This window comes from Pseudopodoces humilis, chromosome 7 (genome assembly GCF_049639895.1).
Source record: "Pseudopodoces humilis isolate 2021_Gansu_Grassland_sample_001 chromosome 7, ASM4963989v1, whole genome shotgun sequence".
NCBI lineage: Eukaryota > Metazoa > Chordata > Aves > Passeriformes > Paridae > Pseudopodoces > Pseudopodoces humilis.
In genome coordinates this window covers 62776785-62800599 of record NC_142206.1, presented here as the reverse complement: position 1 = coordinate 62800599, position 23815 = coordinate 62776785, and positions in this window count along the sequence as shown.

Sequence of the window (23815 nt, the reverse complement as noted above, 5' to 3'; positions counted from 1 at the left end):
AGCCCTGGGACAGTGTGGGGACAGAGCCATCCTCAGCCTTGGGCCAGCCCGGGGACAGAGCCATCCTCAGCCCTGGGACAGTGTGGGGACAGAGCCATCCTCAGCCCTGGGCCAGCCCGGGGACAGAGCCATCCTCAGCCCTGGGACAGCCCGGGGACAGAGCCATCCTCAGCCCTGGGACAGCCTGGGGACAGAGCCATCCTCAGCCCTGGGACAGCCCGGGGACAGAGCCATCCTCAGCCCTGGGACAGTGTGGGGACAGAGCCATCCTCAGCCCTGGGACAGTGTGGGGACAGAGCCATCCTCAGCCCTGGGACAGTGTGGGGACAGAGCCATCCTCAGCCCTGAGTGGCCCCTGGGGCTCCTCACGGCTCTGCCACAGCCCAGCCCAGACAAGGAGCTGCTGAGGCTGCTGAACATTTCCCTGCTGCTGCTGGAAATGGCCTCACCTTGTTCTGGAAAGGGGCATCCTCTGGTGTTCTGGAGATGTCCTTTGGTGTTCTGGAGGTGTCCTCTGGTGTTCTGGAGATGTCCTTTGGGGTTCTGGAGCTGTCCTTTGGGGTGAGGATCTGGGAAAGAAGATCTCTTGGAAGGAGCAAGGGGAGGAAGAAAAAGGAAAGCAAAGTGACGCTGCAGTTCTGAACCTTGAGCTGTTCTGCAAAGGGAAATAAAAACCAGGATGAACATTCCTGGGCTGGAATGGCACTCCCTCAGAGAGAGGAGTCTCCAGCAGTGCAGAAAGAATGGTGGGGAGAGACCCTCAGTCGAGGAGACTGATGTGGTAATTTTCAATCAGTGCTACAGGCTATCAGCACAACAGCACTTGTTTCTTTTAAAATCATCAGCAAGACAATTACAGAATTGAACACAACCCTACAAATGTTTGGGTGACATTCCAATTGCAAGGAATCGGGAATTTTTATTTGTTTATTTGTTTGGTTTCTTATTTATTACCACACTACTTCTCTCTCCCTTTGAGTCAGGGGAGCCAGATGGCAGCACTTAGAGAAAGTCAACAGCAGCACTTTGGGGAAATAAAGTGTGTTCATTTAAAAATAAATAAATAATCCCTGCAGTCCATTAACCAGAGCTCAAGGCAAACAGCCTTAATGGTTTTCTTAGTTAAAAGGAAAAGACCATTCTGAAGTCCTGGCAGATTCTGGGACACACCTGCTGGGGACACACAGTTGTCACCCCATTTCCCAGCCCCTGAGTGCACCCAAAACACCCACAAGAGTGACCTGACTCCCTGGACACGTGGGCCTGCAGGGAGGCATTCCCTGGGTCCCAGCTAACACCAGTGGGGAGATGGTGTGGGTAAGTCAGAGGAGATAATTAATTACACAAATAATTAGGTACCTATCTACATACATCCATAAACAGCTTTATAGAACCCCAAAGTATGTGCATGGAGACCAAAATCCTGGCTGTTTGGGCAGGATGAGAGCTCTGTTCAGAAAGGATATGATCCTTCTCCTCTCTTGGGGCACAAAGTGTTTTGTTTGGCAGACACCACACTGCTGCAATTGCTCCCCACCTGTTGGCAGCAAGGGAACCAGCAGAAGACCCTGCTGGCCACAGCTGCTCCGTTTCTGGAGCCCACGTGTACATGGGCAGTGGAAGGAGGTGCTCTCCCTGAAGAAGCAGGCACAGCTCTCCGTGGCTCAGCTGCTCCTCCCTGCCCTGCCAGCAATCCATCCGGAATTCCACTGCCTTGGCACCGCTGCCAACCCAAATGTCTCTGGGTTAGACACCAGGAGAGGAGGGAGAAGCTTTCACTCTCCATGGCCAGAGGCTCTGTGCTGGAGGGGGTGGGGATGCCTGCCTGGATGGAGACATTTTCCCAGAGCTGAGGACCAGCACGTGGAAGACAGGATGAGGGGCTCAGCAGGAAAATGAGCAGGGGAGGTTTCAGGGAGTTAAATTCATTAAAATTGAACATAATACTAACCATGATAATAAATGTTTTGGAAAAGCCAGTTGGTTTGATGAGAAGGAGGAATCAAAAAACCACTTTGAAAGCTCAAGTGAAAGAAGTTTTCCCTATGTATGGAGTTTTTCAGAAATCTTATTTTTTACATTGAGGCAGTTCACTCCCCTATCCTTTATTTTTTTTGTAGCAATAATTTCATTCTCATTCAAAATGAAAACTGCTGAGTCTGAAGCCTCTGGTGACCCAAAGGCTGTTGCCTTCTCCCACATGGACACTATGGAGATGTGTTTGTTGCCAGAGTTGCCATGGCTGTGTCATGCTGTGATGGTTTCACCCACGAGCCTTCCCTCCTGGGGGCTCTGGGGAGGATCCCCAAGGAGGGCAGAGCTGTGTCTGCAGTACAGGGGCAGCAAGAGAAAGAGGAATAGCGGCAGGGATCGGTGTGGATTCACTCTGAGATGTTTTCCTGCAACCACACTCTGCCTCAAATTCCTCAGAAGCTTCTTCCTCCCACTGCCAATGGATGTGCTTTCTGTTCTGTCCAATGGCTTTAAATGTACCATTAAACTTACTTTTCTAATGAATATTATGTGGTTTAAATATTTAACTGTCTCACATCTTCCTCTGAACATTTGTGTAGATTTTGCCCTTGTTTCTGCTGAGAGGTCTGATTTCCCATGGATGATGTCTCTTCTGATTCTCCTTTATATTTTCATTTTATGGCACTGTGGGAATCAAGTGCTTTTGCTGTTAATATAAACTTGTCATTAGACTATCCCAAGACTGATTAATTAATAACTGAGCTAGCTAGATGGATTAAATAAATTGAGAACCATCACCCTGCCAAAGCCAGAACTCTCCATAAACTTCACAGAAATTCAAAGGTGATAATTTTCACTTGTATGTTTTTGCTTCCAGCCATGCCCTAAGTGTGACTCTGAAGGAACCATGGCAGAGCTCCTCAGGAGAGATTTCCAGACTGTCAGTGGAGAGTCAAGAGGTTCTCCAGAGAAAAAACAGAAACAAATCCTCTGTGGGTGGTTGAGCAAACCCAGCACAAGGCTCCTCTGATTCTCAAGCCGTGCTGGGGATTTTCTCCCTGAGAAGGGCCGCAGCTGGCCGTGTCCTGGGAGGTGCTGCCCTGCAGGGACGGTCACTCCAGCGTGGTTCCCGTGGGGCTGTGGGGTCAGCGCTCCTGCTGAGCCGTGCTCTCATCAATAAATCAAAAGTGAGCAGCTCTCTGATGCTTTTGGGAGCTGGATTGGCTCCAGAGGACACAGCGGGAGCAAGGGGGGCCCGGGGCCGCAGAGCTGGGCAGGAGGAGGGGGCAGAGGGGCTGGGACAGCCCGGGCAGGCTGGGACAGCGGCTGCCCTGGTGCCACGCGCCCGGCTCAGTCCCTGAGCGCTGGGTACAGGGACATCTGCTAGCAGAGCTGCTCAGCCTCCAGGAGAATGACTGGTGCTCCTTCTTTGACCTTCCACTCCCAGGTGTGGCCACCACCTTCCCTGCCAAGCCTGCAGCTCACTTCAGGGCTCGTTTAACATCGGTCCGGGGACCTGACAGGAAGATGTTGAGCTGGAAAGCTCAGCCACACGTCCCAGCTATTTCAGCTGGTCAAATGAAGAATGTTACCTTGTCCTACAGACCTGCACCCCTTCTGAGCCCAGTCCCTCATGGCAGAAGGAGGGACACTGCTGAGGACACTTGAAACCAGAACACTTTCCAAAGAAGCTTTTGGCTGTTCTGAGTTTTGTGGCTCAGTCTTGGGTCACAAGCAGCAAGTCAAGGGATAACGGCCTCAGATTGTAGCAGGGGAGGTTTTGGTTGGATACCAGGGAAAATCTCCTCAGTGGAAGAGTTGTCCAGCCCTGGCACAGCTGCCCAGGGCAGGGCTGCAGTCCCCATCCTGGAAGGCTTTAAAAGACATGTGGATGTGGCACTTGGGGACATGGGTTCATGGTGACCCTGCCAGTGCTGGGGGATGGCCTTAAAAGGTCTTTTCCAACCTAAACATTTCTCTGATTTTGTGATTCAACCCTGCCCACACCACCCCTGCCATTGCCAGCAGCTGTCACCCACACTCTGCTCCTGGGAAACATCGGAGGCAGTGAAGACATCCAGCACTTCTCTCTCATACACATAAAAATATTTCTTCCTCTTCCAATAGCAAAATTAAAGAAAATCAAGTTTCTGTGAAAACCTCACAAAGAGAAAGATGAAAATCACAGAAAACTCATTAGAAAACGCATTAGAAAACAAATCTTATTCAGCCTCATCTGCATTTAACATTTTAAACTTGATATTTTTAATATGCTTAAGGGCACAGTTCATTTAGATTTAAGGTAAACACTTTGCTAAATATCAAACATTAATAGAAATTTTGTAAAAATATTGGTTTGGTGCTACTTGCAGAGTATTTTTTTATAGATAGAGGTGCAAGCCTTGATATGCATAATTACTCTGCAGAAAGTTTTAAATTATGAAACGATTGAAAAAAATGCATCAAGTTAAATAATTCCATGTAAAATAAAATTAAAGAAATGAATGGCTCATTATCTCTTTTAAAAGCTTTTCTTTTTCCTGCAGAATGAACATTTTTGATCTTATCTGCACCCTGGTAGGAATAAAGCGCTCTTGCTCTTGTCCATGACACACGGCTTCTCTTCCAGCTCCACAAATCTCTGTGAGGGAGGGGTGGAAGGGGGTGTTCAAAACGCCAGGCCTGGATTTAAGGAGTCTGTGTGTGTGTGCTGCTTCCCCTGTGAGCGAGCTCTAAATCTCCTGTGATCACACAGAATACTCCAACCCACTCTGCCATATTTCTGCTATAAATGGGAACCAGTTCGTCCCTGCAAGCTCATTCCTTCTCCTCTCAAACAAAACAGACACAACTGAAGGGTGGAAAACCCTAAGACAATGAGTAGAAAGAGGAGTGTGAGGGGTGCTGGGGTCAGGAGATGCTTCCTGCACGCTGGGCCATTGTTCACTGCCCATCTCTGTCATTGACATTCGAGTTTACAGCCAGGAGAGCGTCAGTGCTGCAGGCAGGGAGCTGGAGAAATGTTCAAATAACCATCTCAGGAGGAGAGATTAGGAAATAATCTTGTGCAATTAAAAAAAAAATAAAAATCTTCCAAGTGGCAATGAAAGTTTCCCGTGGAAAATCAGAATTTTCTTCCTTTTTATAGGAGAAGAGAAAGTTGGAAGCACTGGAGCTGTGGTCACTTGAAGTGACTTTGAAATTTGCTCTGCTCCCAGTGGGGCACTGGAGCCCGCCCAAGAGCCTCCCTCCTGTTGTGTGCCTGCCCATCCCAGCAGGGCCAGGGCCAGGGCAGGACCTCAGCAGGGTCTGGCTGGGCCTTTTCAGGGTGCTGGGCTGTCCCGTCCATGCTTTGGCCAGGGGAGTTTGGGCCAGATGATCTCTGAGGTCCCTCCCAGCCTGGGACTCTGTGATTCTCTGCTTTCTTGACACAGACACTTCAGTTACAGTTTCATGTTCTGCTTCTTCTGGAGTGAGAAGCAGAGAATGTTTCAGGGAGCTGAAGGTTTCAGTCTCTTAAAACCCAGAGATTATTTTGAAATAAAAACCTAAAAGAGTCTCTTGCTTCTGTCATAATATGCTGTTATTGTAGTTGATCACGTGGACCATGACCAGCCTGACAAGTATTAGCATTTTTTTGGGAAAAGATGGCTTTAACAATCAGTTATCTGCAGATTTTAGTGTCCTCTGTTTCAAATTAACTCACCTACCTTTTTAGGGGCCCTTCTCCTGGACAGTCCATTTCCTGCCTTGAGGTCTGTCCCTGCTCCATGTCCACACAGGGACAGAAATAATTTCTCTCATCTGGCTTTCTTTCCTAGCCCCATCTGACAATCCTCTTGCATGTTCTATCTAGCCAAGAAAACTTGTTTTACTGAAAAGTTTTAAATCTCTTCTTGTAGGGACTTTTTAAGATGAACTAAATAATTGTGCTTTGCCTATGTTTCTGCCAGTTTATCTGTAAAAATCTGCTGTGTACATGTCTCCCCATGCTTTCATTCTGCTTTGCATCTGGTCCTTCTGCAGTGCTGCAGAGGAGGGAATCCTCCATTGCCAGGAGCTCTGGGCCACTGTGAGAACACACAGCCCAGGTCTGCTGGCTCACTGCATCCCTGGGATGCAGTCCCAGTCTTCCTCCAGCTCTGCTCTGCAGCTGTGGATGGAGGAATGGGAACATTTGATGTCTGGAGATGAACACAACCAAGGGAGCTGAGAGCAGGGTGCACACTGGACACCCACAGACCTCAGTGCCATTGGGATTTGCTGCTGCAGTTCTGGTCTGCAGTGACACTTCTGCAAGCGTTGCTTTTGAGCCATGCTGGTGATGAGATTCCCTTTGTTCAGCTTCTTTCTCCTGGTTTGTTTTGAGGACACTGGTGCCCTTCACGGGCTGGAGGGTCCTTCCTGCTCCTCTCTGTTGTGTGTCCCTGCCCCTGCCTCAGCAGAGCAGGCCAGGGGGTCTGGCCAAAAATCTTCATCAGCTCCCACCCCAGGGTGATTTCCTGCTGCTGAGGGTGGGCTGGGACTTCTGTCCTTGTCACCATCTTTATTGCATTTAATTAATTACTGATTCTGCTCCTGCGCCGAGCACACGCTGCACTGATCTGTCCGCTCGTGTGGTGGCTGAACCCTTCACACAGCTTGGCAGGTCTGGGTCAGAGCTGCTGCGTGGCTCTTCAGTGCTGGGCTGGTCCTGCTGCAGGGCTGGGTCAGAGCTGCTGCGTGGTTCTTCAGTGCTGGGCTGGTCCTGCTGCAGGGCTGGGTCAGAGCTGCTGCATGGCTCTTCAGTGCTGGGCTGGTCCTGCTGCAGGGCTGGGTCACCACAGCTCTTCAGTGCTGGGCTGGTCCTGCTGCAGGGCTGGGTCACCACGGCTCTTCAGTGCTGGGCTGGTCCTGCTGCAGGGCTGGGTCACCACGGCTCTTCAGTGCTGGGCTGGTCCTGCTGCAGGGCTGGGTCACCACAGCTCTTCAGTGCTGGGCTGGTGCTGTCAGCGCTGCTGGTCACAGAGGATCTCCCTGGAGCTCCGTGCAGCCCTCCCAGGCCCTCCTCCTGCAGAGCTGGCTTCCAGCTCCAGCTCCAGCTCCCACGTCTCTGTGAACGTGGAGCTCTCTTTGCAGCATGAGCTGCAGAGCTGAGTTCTGTATCTCGCCAGGAGCTGCTGGGTGCTGCAGGTCTGGGTGCTGCAGGTTTGGGTGCTGCAGGTCTGGGTGCTGCAGGTCTGGGTGCTGCAGGTCGGGTGCTGCAGGTCTGGGTGCTGCAGGTCTGGTGCTGCAGGTCTGGGTGCTGCAGGTCTGGGTGCTGCAGGTTGGGTGCTGCAGGTCTGGGTGCTGCAGGTTGGGTGCTGCAGGTCTGGTGCTGCAGGTCTGGGTGCTGCAGGTCTGGGTGCTGCAGGTCTGGGTGCTGCAGGTTGGGTGCTGCAGGTCTGGGTGCTGCAGGTCTGGTGCTGCAGGTTGGGTGCTGCAGGTTGGGTGCTGCAGGTCTGGGTGCTGCAGGTTGGGTGCTGCAGGTCTGGGTGCTGCAGGTTGGGTGCTGCAGGTCTGGGTGCTGCAGGTTGGGTGCTGCAGGTCTGGTGCTGCAGGTTGGGTGCTGCAGGGCTCGAGCAGCATTGCCCCACACGCCCTGGGAAGCCCAGCAGTCTCTGTTCTGTCCTGCCCTTTCTAGCCCAGTGTAGCACAAGTGCTCCTGCTGCCATCCAGATGCCACCTGCAGCTGTCCCCACCTCGGGGCTGTCCCACAGGCTGGGGGACGCTGCCCAGCACACCTCTGGCCGTGGCTGGCTGGGGACACTGCTGCAGGTGGCACCTGGGCTACCTCCCCCAGGGGTGCTGAGGTCTTGTGTGCTTCCTTTACACTCCTCTCATGCCTCTGCCTTTCCCCACTGCCTTTACATTATCAGTTAGACCAGTTTTCCAGTCTTTCTTTGGAGTTTGATGCTATTAAGTGTTGATCCATCAATGCTTCATCTGTATCTGTAAAATCTGTTTTAGGTATTGACTGTCCCTGGGTTACTCACTTGGTGCTTATCTCAGTAAATCCTTCACTTGTGCCATGGAAATAAAAAACTTTGATATTTATATGAAAATACTTTTGTTTAGAAAACAATTGCGATTTACAGCTCAAACAGGCTTTCTTGATTCCTATTTAAATTTATGGTTCCTTTCTAGAAGTGCCTTCTGGGGACATTTCTGTCTCTTTCAGTGCATCTTCATGCTCTGAATACATAATTCAGTACGAGATCCTTCTCAACGATATCCTCCAGCAGCTGGGGAATTGAAGATGCTTGCAAAGATTTGAGCTTGAAATGTTTAACTGTCATTAATTTGCAGATTACAGTCAGAGAGCTTTGTAGATTGTAATGTGTGATGCAATTACACTCTGCTAATGTAATATATCTAATTTTTTGAATAGATGATTTGTTTTCATATTTCTAATGCTCAAAGAGAAAGAGATTTATAACCCAAAATGCTAACTCAGGTGGGATAATTTACTGCTTTGGTTAGAATGGGAACATCCTCTGCCCAGACTTTCCTGTTTGCTGGATTTCAGTTGGTCAAGCAGAGAGAATGAGTTGCTGTGTTCTGTGTTAGCAGGGTATTTTATTATTAGGATGCACGGTCCTATCTCTGCTTGCAGGAACACTTTAATATCACAGACTGGTTTGCCTTGGGAAGGACCTTGAAGACCATTCAGTTCCGCCAGTGCACACAGTGCATCAACCTCTGTTACAGACAGCAAATGCTATCACTCTCATTAACTTGCATAAAGTAAAAAATGCAAAATAATCTATTAAATGTCTTATATTTAACGGCTATTCTTCAAACTGGCACATGTGGCTGCACTAGGAACTGGAAACATAACCGGTGCTGCCAGAGAACCCCACCCAAGCCCAGTGGCTGGGGGCTCTGGCTCCTGACAGGGCTGAGGCAGTGGTTTCTCACCCACCTGACCTCATCCTTCATGGAGGAATCACTGATTTGCTCTGTTGGATCTGAGCCCTGTGCTTCGAGGCATGTGCTCAAACAGGATAAAGACTTGGCTGGGAAGTGATTCACTGACTGTGGCTGTGATGAGACCATGCCTTGAGCCGGCAGGGGAGCCCTTCCAAGGACACGTGGCTTGTAATTTAGAGAAACCCCAGAGCTGAGAACTTAGAAATGCACCATTTCTGAAAACTTTTATCCTAAAACACTTTTCTTCTTTGGCAGAGGGGTTGCCTTGCCCTGGTGGTGGCTGGGCAGAAGGGAATGATGTCAGCTGCCTCCCCAGAGACATACAGGATCTCCTAAGCCCTCAGGAACACTCAGCCCTTTTCTCTCCTCCTGAGAGTCCTAGGACTGCTGGGTGCAGACACAGCTCAGTGTTGGGCATTCAGGTCTACCTCTGATTTGCATAAGAAGTTCAGAGATAATTCAGTAAATGCCATCACAACCTCAGGAAAACTTGTTGAGGTTTAATTGGATAGGACAAAAATTTTATCTGCTGTTCATTGTACTAAATGTTCCAGCAGTATATTTATTTTTAGTGGAAGGAATTAATTTTGTAATTTGGGTTCTTTTGGAATCTCTGGAAGTGTTACCTGCTCTGTTTGTGCCTTTTAGCATCATTGTGTGCCAGATAGCTCTGGGTTTCATGGATCTGACACTGTGCTGGGAATCCATGCTCTGTTAAAAAAGGGTTAATTGCTCTCTTCGTCTCTCCCTGGGGCTGCTGGGGAGGATTCCCTGGCACAAGAGGCCAGAGTGGTGCTGCAGCTGTGACACGCTCCTCGGCATGCCCTTGTCCCACGGGGGACCAGCCTCAAGAGCTGGGATTGGTTTTGTCCTGGAGCACTGGGATGGTGTTCCTGGGGCTGTCCCATGGGATGGTGTTCCTGGGGCTGTCCCAGGGGATGGTGTTCCTGGGGCTGTCCCAGGGGATGGTGTTCCTTGTTCAGTCCCATGGGATGGTGTTCCTTGTTCAGTCCCAGGGGATGGTGTTCCTTGTTCAGTCCCAGGGGATGGTGTTCCTGGGGCTGTCCCATGGGATGGTGTTCCTGGGGCTGTCCCATGGGATGGTGTTCCTGGGGCTGTCCCAGGGGATGGTGTTCCTGGGGCTGTCCCAGGGGATGGTGTTCCTGACCCAGTCCCAGGGGATGGTGTTCCTGGGGCTGTCCCATGGGATGGTGTTCCTGGGGCTGTCACAGGGGATGGTGTTCCTGGGGCTGTCACAGGGGATGGTGTTCCTTGTTCAGTCCCAGGGGATGGTGTTCCTGGGGCTGTCACAGGGGATGGTGTTCCTGGGGCTGTCCCAGGGGATGGTGTTCCTGACCCAGTCCCATGGGATGGTGTTCCTTGTTCAGTCCCAGGGGATGGTGTTCCTGGGGCTGTCACAGGGGATGGTGTTCCTGACCCAGTCCCATGGGATGGTGTTCCTGGGGCTGTCACAGGGGATGGTGTTCCTGACCCAGTCCCAGGGGATGGTGTTCCTGGGGCTGTCACAGCTGCTGACAGGGCTCCATGAACAGAGTGCTGCTGTGTTGGATGCTCCAGATGTGAAAATCCAAATGGGCTGATGGGGATGGGCCCCACCTGGAAGTGCAGCTGATGCTTTGAAAGGAGCTGAGGAGTGGGGCAGAGGAGATCCTCGGTGAGCTGCTCAGTGCCTCAGGCCTCCCAGGTGTGTGGCTGACAACAGAGACACTGGAGTGGGGGACAGGGCACGCTCCTCCCAGGATGTGGAATGGCCAGGCTTTCAGGATTGCCCAGGGGAGAGGTTTGGGCACCCAGCTCTGGCCGGGGGCATGGGGGGGCTCCTCCTCTCTGGTCCCGTGGTACAGCAACTCCTGTTGAACTCGTGCATCCCAACAAGACCTGCTGGAGACAGAGTCCAGAACGTTCCTGGAGAAAATGGGAGGAAAAGAGATGAGCTTTGCCTACAGAAGCTCAGGGGTCTGCAGGGTTGGAATCACTGGAATGTCCTGAATTGGGAAGGACCCCCAGGATCACCCAGTCCCACCCCTGCCCTGCCCAGACCCCCCAACAATCCCAGCCTGGGCATCCCTGGCAGCGCTGCCCAAACGCTCCTGGAGCTCCGGCAGCCTCGGGGCCGTGCCCATTCCCTGGGGAGCTTTTCCAGAGCTCATTCCACCCTCTGGGGGAAGAACCTTGCTCTGAAATCCAACCTGACCCCTCTGGCCCAGCTCCAAGCTATTTGGGACAGGTGTTTTCCCAGTGGAATGCAGGGAGAGGACCAGTTCCTCCTGGCTGGGGTGTGGCAGGGCTGGGCTGCTCCCGCCTGGGGCCCTTGGCTGTGCCCAGCAGAAGCTCAGCTCCACACCTGCTGCTCCCAGTTACCAGGGCAAACTAATAATAACTAATAATGTTTAAATATAATTGGTTAAATATTTTATACAACAACACTTAAATATTATTAATCAGTATTTTAAGAGCAAACAATATTTTAAATGTATTCACTGCACTGATAATCACCTCGAACCTAAAAGCTGATTTTCCTTCAGGTGAGAGTTTCTCCATTTCCAGTTCCAGCAGAAGGAACCACACTGCTGGGGAAGTTCTTCCCTCTGTGAACCCCATTTTGCTGCTGGTTTGTTTTGGTTGTGGTATTATTTCCATCAAAAGACCCTCAGAGGTAAATCACAGCCAGTGATGCAACACTGGGTGTTAAATCTAAAGGCTGTGTGAACAAACACCCCCTGGCACTGGTGCACATTCCTCAATGCAAACGACTGCTCACCCTCTAAGCCATTATAATGTTTAACATCACATCATATTTTGGAATGAAAAATCTTGATCTGCTTAGTCAGAAGTCATTATCAATCAGTATTGTATTTTTATATTACCTTTTTTTCTTATTCCAATTTAGCAGAGAAACTATTTCTGAGGATTGCAGGTCTTCCCAAGGATTTTCCAGGGTAAAGCCAGCCTGCCCAGGGGACAGGAGCCATTTGCAGAGTGCAGAGAGAAAGGGGAAGCCACTGCCCAGGCAGAGTGGCTGCAATATCCTCCCTGCCAAAGCCTGCATTACACACTAACAATATTTCAAATCAAGAGAGATTTAAATAAAAATAAGAGGTCCAATGAGAACAGATTAAAAAATATAATTTTCATACAGATTCCTTGTTTCATGACAGAATTTTGAAGTCTATTAGAAGGTTTGCTTTTTGTGGCAGAAGCTGAGGTGCACCTGCTGCTTTCCCTGGATCTGAATCGGCCCCAGACAGAGGACAAAAGGCCAGCCCGTGTTTTCCCCAAATTACGCACCTTGTTTCATTCTTTTTCTTGTCTTCTACTAAATCTTTTTCCTTCTCCCTCTCCACCTGCTTTGTTTCTTCCTTTCCCCCCTTCCTTGTCCCCCTTGAGGTGAGAGGCCCTGGTGCAGTGGCTGGGATGCACCTGCTGCTCTCTGGTTCCTGTCCAGGTGTGCTGCCATGGGGAGCAGACACAGAACACGTGCAGATGTTTGCTGGGGGAATCTGGGCCAGAGCTCCCCCAGCTCAGTGACAGGAGCTGCCATCCACGTGTCCTGCCCTGCCCTCCCTTTGCAAGGAGCATCCCGCCTCCCCTTCAGCACAGAGGAAACAGAATCTGTGAGAACACCCCAGAACCACCTGCCAGCACCTGCCAGCTGTCTGAACCATCCTCCCCAGCCACGCAGAGCTCTGCACACAGGCTATCTCCTCACAATACACACAATACTGTGGGAGGTTACAGGGAGGGAGCGTTTTGAGCACAGCTCAGTGAATGCACAGAGCAATGAAACAGCCACAGATGCAGCTGTCCCAGCTCCTCTCCTGCTGCTGCTCCCGAGGAGGGCACACACACACACACACACACACAGTCACTGATCTGCAGAAGGGCTCCAGGCTCCCTGCATCCTGCTGTCCCCTCCCTTCCCGTTGTGAACCCTGGGCCAGCAGGTTTAACCAGGTTTTTGGCCTGTTTTGCTCTCCTCCTGCCTTCCCCCTGGCTCTCCTGGCTGCTGCTGGTGTGAGGCAGCTCCAGCCCTCACTGCAGGGTCATTTCCCTTCCCCTCGTCCCCCAGAGGTGCCAGCGGTTTGCCAGGACACACTGCGAGTCCCCTGGGCAGTGCCAGGCCCTGTCCTGTCCCATCCCTGTCCCTGTCCTTGTCCCTGGCCCTGTCCCTGGCCCTGTCCCTGGCCCTGTCCTGTCCCTGTCCCTGTCCTGCCCCTGTCCCTGTCCCTGTCCCTGTCCCTGTCCCTGTCCCTGTCCCCATCCCTGTCCCTGTCCCTGTCCCTGTCCCTGTCCCTGTCCCTGTCCCCATCCCCATTCCCGTCCCTGTCCCTGTCCCTGTCCCTGTTCCTGTCCTGTCCCTGTCCCATCCCTGTCCCATCCCTGTCCCATCCCTGTCCCTGTCCGTGTCCCTGTCCCTGTCCCTGTCCCTGTCCCTGTCCCTGTCCCTGTCCCTGTTCCTGTCCCTGTCCCATCCCTGTCCCATCCCTGTCCCTGTCCCTGTCCCTGTCCCTGTTCCTGTCCCTGTTCCTGTCCCTGCCCCTGCCCCTGTCCCTGTCCCTGTTCCTGTCCCTGTCCCTGTCCCATCCCTGTCCCGTCCCTGTCCTGTCCCTGTCCCTGTCCCTGTCCCCTCAGCACCTGGCCAGGGACTGCGCTGTCTCTGAGTCCTGGGGACCCCCGTGGGGGGCACAGGGCTGGGGTGACAGTGCTGGGGCTGTCCTGGGGGGCTCTGCCCGTCAGAGACCACCAAACCCCAGCCCCTGGCCCCACAGCCCTGGCTCCAGCACAGCAGCCCTTCTGTGACACTTCTCCACCTAAGACCCTCTCCCCAGTTTAGAGCAGATGCCTTCAGCATGTAAATATTTGCCCCAAATATTTAAAAAAGAGCCCCAAAGTCTTTGGAGCAGTGCCTGGCTCCAGAGCTGGGGCTGCCAAAGCCCCTCCGAGGTGAGCAGTCGGTGTGGGAGCTCAGGCACTTCCACGCTCCTGCTGAGCTTTATTTTTATACTTCTGATTGCAACGATCAAGGAAAATAGCACTGATAGCACTCATTTGGAAATAGGGAACATGCACGGGAAAATGAATACAAAATAAGTTTGTTAATATCAGTGTTATTACAATGAATACTTAATTAACTCATCATAGCAGCACACTCGCAGAGAAGTGTTCTCACTGATGATAAAGTGCTAAATCTCCAAATGAACACCTACAGACACATGTATGACAGCACAGCAATAAACAAGGAATCATTTGTCTCACATTTATAAAAAGGAACTCTTTCAAATAAGGAAAAATAAACAAAAAACTGAAAAAAAAACCCCTAAACCAAACCAAAACCAACCAACCAAAAAAAAACCCAAAAAAACCCCCCCAAAAAACCCCAGAAATAAAAGCTATTTTTTCTCTGTCTCTGACCAATCTGGTCTAGTGGAAGGTGTCCCTGCCCATGGCAGGGGGTTGGCATGAGATACTTTTAAAGGTCTTTTTCAACCCAAACCAGTCTGTCTGGCTTGATTCTATGATTTTAGACTTTTTCTGATACTATCACATCACCAGCTAAAACCTTGATAAATTTCGGCATGAGAGAAGGAAACAGGGCCCTTCCAAATATTCAGCTTGTCAGGCTGCATTTTCATCTGGGTACTGTATTTTCATTACTAGCCTTACTGGTGGTGTCTAGTCAGCACTTTACTGCCCTGTGTTGCACTTGGGGCTGTTTTCACAGAAAATTTTGTAAATGCTCATACAGAAGATGATTTTACCTGAAATCTAAATGCAAACTCACAGAGCCTGGTTATAGGGCCAGGAACCATATGGCAGAACAGGTCCTGGGGCACAGCTGCTGACCTGAAGGTGTTTCCTGCAGTGCCAGCACCAGTGGAACAGGAGAAGAGCTCACCCAGCTGGCACAGAGAGCAGCTCCTCACATCCCCAGCTCCCAGGGCTGCAGGAAACAAATGCCAGGGGTGTCACTGCTCTACTGGACCCCAGACCTGGGGAAAATAATGCTGGAAGAAAATAGGTGAGTTATCACATTTCCTTTCTGAAGGAAAAGAAAAAAGTTAAAGTACCCTAAAAGGTGCAAATACCAAACTAAAGTAAAAATCCCCTTTTCTTCTGCAGCCAGATTGTGCTGTGTGAAGCCAGACATCTCTGATGGCAGGAGAGGTCTCAGCTGCATGACAGCCCTGGGCAGTGCAGGGACAGAGCAGCACCTCACACTCGGGTCCCAGAGCTGTCCAGGGCTGATGTGGAATGATGAACACCTGTGCTCTCCAAAATCTTTCAGAGCTAAACCCCAGTTATCCCAAACATTATTTCACTGGACAGTGTTTGCAGCCTCATGCAGCAGCAGGGTGGTGTCCGGGCTGCTGCTGCACAGAGCTGTTTGCACTTCTTGGGTGCTTGGAGCTGGGGATCAGCCACCCCAACAGCCCACAGCTGGGCCAGGGATGGAGCTCAGGAACGGTGTGAGGGTGATGGTGGCAGCTTCTGCAGGAGCACAGCAATTGTGAGATCACTGCAGAGCTGTAATCATTAACATGACAGCAATTCTTGTGTGAATTGAGGAGACTGGGCAAGACTTGAGTGCAAAACATGCATTAATGTGAAATTCCACTCAGACAAAAACCTGAAATCTTAGAATCAAAGAATCACAGAAGCTCCTGAGTTAGAAGGGACCCAGAGGATCACCCAGTCCCACCCCTGCCCTGCCCAGACCCCCCAACAATGCCAGCCTGGGCATCCCTGGCAGTGCTGCCCAAACGCTCCTGGAGCTCCGGCAGCCTCGGGGCCGTGCCCATTCCCTGGGGAGCTTTTCCAGAGCTCATTCCACCCTTTGGGGGAAGAACCTTGCTCTGAAATCCAACCTGAGCCCCATCCCTGGCCCAGCTCCAGGCACTCCCTGGTGCTGTCCCTGTCCCAGGAGCAGAGACCAGAGCTGTCTTGGGAGGACCCAGTGAGGTCTGACCTCAGTCTGTTCCAGCTGAACAAACGAAGTGTCCTCAGCTGCTCCTCCCATGGTCCTTTGGACCCTTCACCCTCTTTTTGTCCCTCCTTTGGACAATTTCCAACAGCTTTAGATCTTCCTTATAAAAGACTTGTCCCTGGGGACAGAACATAGAGAACTCATTAGCCATGAAGAAATTAATTGGCCCTCCCTCCCCTCCAGCAAGGAAGAGGAAAAAGGTGTTTTTGCCATTTTTCAGGACCTGCCTTTTTGTCACTGGGATGAGCCTTAGACTGTGTTTTGGGAGCTGCACTCATTGCTGCTGGAGAAATGTGGAGAAGAGGCACAGGGACCGTGTTTGGGGAGGACAGGGAAGTGCAGTGAGCGAAAAGGAGTTTGTTTCCTGCAGCTGGGGCAGCCCCAGCCCAGCAGTGCTGCCCCACCACTGCTCCAGCTGGGTGGGCACTCGAGGCACGTCCTCACGCTGCTGGGGCTCAGCGAGCACAGACAGTGCCAAGGACAGACTGTGCCTCCTGCCGTGCCCAGGGGTTCTGGCCAACATCACCTGCCTGCCATCTTCTGCACCCAGTGAGGTGCAAGATTGTTTGTGATCCCCTTTTTCCTTCTCCTGTTGCCCCCTCCAATAAGACATTTCAATCAAATGCCATACAGGGTTGAACACTTTCCTTGCTGGGACCTGCAGCAAACGCCTTGTACCCGTGAGCCACCCCCAAATGTCTCTGCTGTGCTTCCCCTGGACACAGAGGATGTGCTGATAACTCAGCAGTGATGGGTCCCAGACCAGGAGGCCGAGGGGTGTGTGCTCAGCTCAGAGCAGGTCTGTGAGCTGTGGGAAAAGGTCTCTCCTTGGGCTTCTGGCTGCCAGTCAGCCAAAGGAAGGATAACTTCGTATCCTTCTCACTCCCCGGTATTCCTGTTTATAGCTGGGCTCAGAGAAGAAGATGGGAGCAGCAGACAGGGGTTATTAAAGGACTCTGTTCCTCCCTGGCTGCCCGAACCATCATCTCTCTGGGCCCAGTCTGACCTTCCAGGCGTGCCAATAATGCCTCACCTCGGCCAGCCTTCACAGGTTTGATTTTCCTGGGCAGCCAGCCCCTGCTGCTCTCAGCTTCTGCCGTACATTTTCTCACATATGTACATCAGATCCATGGGAACATCTCCTGATGACTGACTCTGTAATTTGCCTGTTTTCTCCTAGGGAAAAAACCACTTTACAGATTAACAATCAAGCTAACAGCTTCTGTTGTGGATATGAAAGAACATTACCCTTGTGGCACACTCGAGTCCTACAGTTCTGTGGCTTCATAACCGTAGGACGCTGCCCGTGTGCTGGCAGACAGCAGGGCAGCCTCTGATGTGGACTCACATCTTCCTGAAATTAAATTTATTGCTCCTGAGAGAAAAAAAAACGTATTTTTCCCTGTGTCAGATCAGAACCAAAGGTCTGTACTCCTCTAGGTCCTGAGGATGAAGCAAGCCTTTATTTTCAGCCTGTTTTGGTTTGTGACTTGGCATTTTGGGAGCGCAGGGCAGCGTGGGGAGAGGCAGAGTGTGCTGAGCTGGGTTGGGGTGATGGGGAGGTTCCCTGAGGTTTGCTGGGCGCTGTGGGCAGAGCCCAGAGCAGGAGGATGGAGCTGTCTGTCTGGAGCTCTGTCTGTCTGTCTGGAGCTCTGTCTGTCTGTCTGGAGCTCTGTCTGTCTGTCTGGAGCTCTGTCTGTCTGGCTGTCTGGAGCTCTGTCTGTCTGTCTGGAGCTCTGTCTGTCTGGCTGTCTGGCTGTCTGTCTGTCTGGAGCTCTGTCTGTCTGTCTGGCTGGCTGTCTGTCTGTCTGGAGCTCTGTCTGTCTGTCTGTCTGTCTGTCTGGCTGTCTGGCTCCCACAGAAACACCTCTGAGCTTCTGTCCTGGCAGCACTGGCTCTGTGAAAGCCTTCAGGCACCTTCATGCTCTGCGGTCCAGCTGCCCTTACAGCGTCCCTGTGCTGCAGGGACAGGGGATGAGCGGGGCCCTTGACAGGGCCTGGGCAGCTTCTGCTGCCTCCCCCAGCTCTGGAGGGAAGTGTGACCCTGGGACATCCCGGGGAAAGCAGCTGGGGTTTTTGCCCTTCCAAACGCTGCTGTTGGGAAGGCAAGAGCCTCTCAAGGGGCTCAGAGCTCTTCCCCTCTCCTCTCCACTACGCTCCAGCCATGCCCCTCAACCCTTCTGCTGCATCTCCCACTGTCCCAGGTGCTCCAGCCCCAGTGTCCAGCCTGGCCTGGGACATTTCCAGGGATCCAGGGGCAGCCACAGCTGCTCTGGGCACCTGTGCCAGGGCCTGCCCACCCTCACAGGGAACAATTTCTTCCCTGTAGCCAATTTCAGTCTACTCTCTTTCAGCTCAAATCTATTACATTCCTCTCCTCTCATGTCTCTCTTTCCTCAGAAGGATCAGATATCCTGACCCATCAGTGCACTGGAAGCCCTGGATGTCACTGCTGAGCTCTTGGGCCAGGTTTGATGCTGCAGCTTTTAGTCCTGAAGCAAACCTCCCTTCCTTCAATGTGGAGTACTCCAGAGTGCTTTTAGAAACCTAAGCAATCTGATGGAAAGTCTTTTCTAGGCATTTTAAAAACTGCTTTTTTGTTCCTTTAGTGCTGACACATCTCCAGAGGCTGTGTCTAGAGGATTTAGTGTCTCCACATATCCTCACGGATGTGGTGCTGTGTCATCCTCCAGAAATCCTGGAAACATCACTTACCCCAGCTCCCAAAGCTGCCACTCCCACAGTCACACCTGCCATCTGAGCTGCTGCTGGGTTTGGAGATCCAGAATCTCTCTGGACCATTCTACAGTTCTCCTGTATCTGTTTAAAAGTGGGTCCTGCCCCATGGGATGTGTGCAGGGTTTGGGCTTGGAATGATCCCTGAGGTTAAAAAGAAATTAATGTATCCCTGCCCATGAAAATACTGTGAAAAGAATGAAAGGCAACATCAATAGCACTGCAGAAAAAAAATACCTTTATGGACCAGATTGATCTCTCAGTGAAGATATGCACGGTATCCACACACATGTCCACAGGCACACACTTGCCATTCCCAATTTGCCAATTCATCTTTTCCAGGACAGGCTACCACAGTGCTGGATGCCTTTCCTTGCCTTCCCCCCTGCCCAGGCGGTGCCAGGCTGCCTCCTGCCCGTGTTTTCCCATTTTGGAAGGGCAGGATACTGCCTGGCAGTGTTCCCATCCATCATCCTGTCCCAGCCCTGTGTCCAGAGGGTAGATGGAGGCAAGGAGCTGCTGAGAGGAGACTGCAGTCAGTGTTCAGTGCCTTGGCCCTGGCCACAGAGTGTCCTTTTCCCTCCCCTTCCTTCCCATGCTGGTTTGCTGTTTTTCACATGGGCTGCAGGATGCAAATGTGATCCACGACTGAAGATGGGCTGTGTTCCCTAAAGGCTGGGGGAGGAACAGGAGGAGTTTGTGCACCCCTGAGCATCTTTTGCTGGTATCACATCTGCTTTTACCTTCTCTCTGCTGTTTTCCCTTTTTGATTCCTTCAAGGAAAGGCAGAAGCTGTGCATGTCTGACCCTTGCACTGTCCATGGGGCAGGCATTGGGATTTCTGAGCTTGCACTTTGCCTGGGAATGCAGCCACTGCCTGGTCCCTCCCTGTGAGCCTGGCAGAACCAAGAACAGGCAATGGGCAGGAGGAGAAATGTGTGACCCTGTTACCTCCCTCTGTGTCTGGGGTGATCAGCTGCTGCTGGTTCCTCCCAGCTCTCAGCACTTACAGAAACCAGAGGACAAGGGGCTGTGTGGGGGAAGAGGTAAGAGAGCTGGAGAAAGCAAAGCTCGGGACCCAGCCTTTGTCTCACCCTTCAGGATTCACCTCCATACCTGGAAGTGTTCAAGGGCAGGATTCTACGGTTTTGGGAAGATGGAGGGGTGGGATTCCTACCCTAGACCTCAGGAAAAGGGGTGGGAGCTGTGGCAGTGTCCACTGCAGGAAGGCGCTTGCCAAGGGAATTCAGAGGTGGGGTGAGCCCTTCTCCCTGCAGGTGAGCTCAGGCACAGGTTCTGCCTCAGGAGCTGTCAGGGTTTGGCAGTGCTGGCCAAAGGACCCCACTGTGTGGACACATGGACTGGACTCACCAGCAGCCAGAGGTTTTCCCTGGCAGGGAATGCAGGTTATTAAACCTCAGCCAGTATTCGCTGTGCTCCCTTTCTTTCATCAACTCTCTTCTCCAATATTATGTTTTCTGTTCTTTTGGGAAAGCAGTGCACTGTTTAATAAGAAGAAGGGGTTGCTTTAGTACATCTGAGAACTGATGATTGACTGAGACATTTTTAATAATTCAGCTGCAAGACAGGCCCTGAGTACCCACAGCACCCAGAGAATGCCCTGGAGGAGAAGAGAGAGTTGCAAGGTTTTGCTGCCGAGTGCTCAGGACTTCCAAGGCAGCTGGGAACAAACCCACCTGTTTGTCCTGAATAAAGGAGGGCTCAGCTGGGAATCAGCTCATTTACTGACCTAGAGCCAGAGCAGGGAACAGAGTGAAGCCAGTGGGTGAAATATCCAATGCAGAGAGCAGACGAGATGAAGAGTGATCCCAAGGATGCCTTTATGTGTGGAGTGTATCCACCACAAGGTGTTTGTACCTGGCACTTCCAGAGGCAGCAGATTTCCTCTGAGAGCTGCTTTCTAAGTGGAGTTAAGCTTAGGGATGTGTAACCTTCTCAAGCCCCCAGCAGCAGGAGAAACCCTGTGTTCTGCCCGTGTTCTGTCTTGGCTGCTCCCTGGGTTGGCTTCACTTGAGCTGATTCTGACCCAGAGCAGAAAAGGCACCTGGGTGGGCTCCACTAACACCCCCATGACACTTCTCATGAGGAATGTCCCAAGGAATGACACAAGGCATGTGGCAAACACCTTTCTCATCTGCAGACCCTTTCCTGGATTAGGCCAGCAGCAGTTCCTGGATGCTGTTCCAACAGTAGGAGATGATGATTCTCCACAGTTCAGGGAGAGCTTTGAATCCTGCCCAGAGCTACAGCAGAAACTCACAGTCCTGGTGCTTGAAGGAAAGCCTTGTCCCCCCCAGCCCACCCCCGGGTCCATCTGCTGAGGGTGTGTGTTTCCTGCTGCTCCAGGATCCTGTTTAACGGGGCTTTTCAGGAGTCTGAGGAAAGACAAGACTTCTGCTGACTCGTGCAGTGTCACATTCACATATTTACAGGAATTTCAGGGGCGAGGCAGCCTGCAGGGCTGCAAACCACAGTGAGGCACTGCGCAGGTTGTCCTGAGGGGCAGGCTCCTGGTTACCCACCACAGACACAGAAATGTTCTTCCCAGTGGCCTGGGGACACCAGCACGTCCAAGGGGATTAGCAATCTGCAGGCAGCACGTGAGGAAAACAAGGATGGATGTTTCAGGAATGCAATGGAGTGGATACATCCTGAAGAATTAGGGGAAAATATTTGTTTTATCTTTTCTGACATTAGCAGCACAAGCATACACACAGCCCCCAAAGCCATTAGTTTGCAGGAATTTGTTTCTCATCCTAGTTTTTCACAGGTTTTGAGTTTCTTTCCATGTTCTCTTAAGTCCCTGGCAAAATTTCCCTGGAGTTCAGCAATAAATTAGAGCTTTTATGAATTACACACCTCTGACACCTCCTTGGAGAAATAAAACATTGGAGGGAACCAGTGCTGTGCTGGAGCAGCCAAGAGCTCTGAGAATTCCTCACTCCATCATCACTCCAGCTGCCAAACACACCCAGTGATCAACACCAGGCTTGTGAGTGGGTGGGCAGGTGGGTTTTTACCCTTTCCATGGCCATATTTTACACTTTAGCTTGATGCACTTTTTCTAGCTGTGCAGAAAAAAGCAAGGTTACAGTGATGCTGACACTGTTATCTGTGGCAGAGTCACCCAGTTTACAGGGCATTAAAATGCTACCATTTTTACACAGACTTTGAAAAGTCTTGAGTTTGTACTCAGGACATTCAAAAAGATGCCAGCCTCGAAGTGCCAGTTATAATGAACAAATCTGGGGAGTTACAGCGATGCTCAGTGTGACACACATCATGTTCTCTTTTGGTTTTCCATCCACAGGGATTGGTCCTGGCCACAATAAAGAATGAAATTTGGTCACAAGAAAAAATGCCTGGAAGGTAACAGCACTGGAGCAACTCTGCCAGGGAAGGAAAAGTCTGAAGGAAACAACATTTTTTACTTGTTTCAGGAACTCCAGAGAAATCCACTGACCCTTTATGTTTATGGCCTTCTTCCACATGAAGTGGTGCCTTTGCCTTCCTGCAGAGCTCTTGTTGAGGAATCCTAGAAATAAAGGAGTCAAGATGGATCTGGTTGTCCTGATAGCCTTTGCATTTTGCTTTGCCTGGTTAGGCTTCACCGAGGGCTGGGCAGTTCTAATCGATGCCTTCAGTACAGCTCCAGGGTGGCTGATCCCAGAATAGCCTGGAATCCAGAATTCCTACAGGAAGAGTTGAGCTGGCCAGGTGAGGAAAGCCAGGTCTGGTGACAGCAGCAAGGGAGAAGGGACAGGGGGCAGAACAGAACCTGTCACTGCTTTGGGGAACCACAGGTTACAGAAATAACAGATGTGACTGAAACACATCTATGTCCAAAAGAGGTTTGCAAGCATAAAAAGGAATTATTCAGTGTTCCACAGGAACATGTGACTGCAATAGATCTACCACAGCAGAGCTTCTACACAACAGTGTAGAGAAAGGAGCAGTGTTTTCTTCATTTCTGCTGTTTCAAGGGCTGTGCAGAGCAGATGTAATCAAGGGTGTGAGAAAAAAAACCCATTCCTTCTGTCATCAGTGACTTGGACAGGTGTAGTTTCACAACAGCAATGATGTAAGAAAAAACTAGTTTGTATCTTAGTCCAAGAACTGTTCCAAATATTCCCTGACCTCTTACTGGCTTTTACAACCTGACATTTGGAGAGTCCTGAGAAGACACGAGATAAAATCCAGCCCAGAGGAGACAGCTTGTGCCAGCACTGTGGCAGGGGCTGAGACAGGGAAAAGTGGGTCAGGGAAAACATCCTTGTCCGACCCTTTTCCCACTTGACTTGGAAGAATCTGGCTTTGGTGGTGCAAAGAGCAATGCTGAGGGTCACAGGGAGTCTGGGATTGCTGCTGGCTGCACCAGTGCTGCATGCTGAGGGTCACAGGGAGTCTGGGATTGCTGCTGGCTGCACCAGTGCTGCATGCTAAGGGTCACAGGGAGTCTGGGATTGCTGCTGGCTGCACCAATGCTGCATGCTGAGGGTCACAGGGAGTCTGGGATTGCTGCTGGCTGCACGGGTGCCACATGCTGAGGGTCACAGGGAGTCTGGGATTGCTGCTGGCTGCACGGGTGCTGCATGCTGAGGGTCACAGGGAGTCTGGGATTGCTGCTGGCTGCACGGGTGCTGCATGCTGAGGGTCACAGGGAGTCTGGGATTGCTGCTGGCTGCACCAGTGCTGCATGCTGAGGGTCACAGCCACCACCTCAGTCCAAGGAGCTGCCAGGTGTATTCCTGTGCTTCCCAGCAAAGGAAATACCCAGGTGGATGCCCAATGGACAAGGTGGTAAGATTTCATTGCATTTGAGAAGCTGTAAATGTCTGAAAACAAGAAACATGTCCCAGATGTTTCTTGGACTCTCAGCCCTTGCACAGCTGCTGGCCATGGGACCACAGCTGTCCTCCAGCACCGCCCAGGGCCAGGCTCAGCACACCATGCTCGGGTTGCACAGGGAGGCTGTGGAAGCCCTGGCAGTGCCCAAGGCCAGGCTGGACATTGGGGCTGGAGCAGCCTGGGACACTGGGAGCTGGCCCTGCCATGGCAGGAGGGGATTTAAGGTCTCTTCCAACCCCACTCAATCTGTGACTCCATGGTCACTGTTCTTCACCAGGG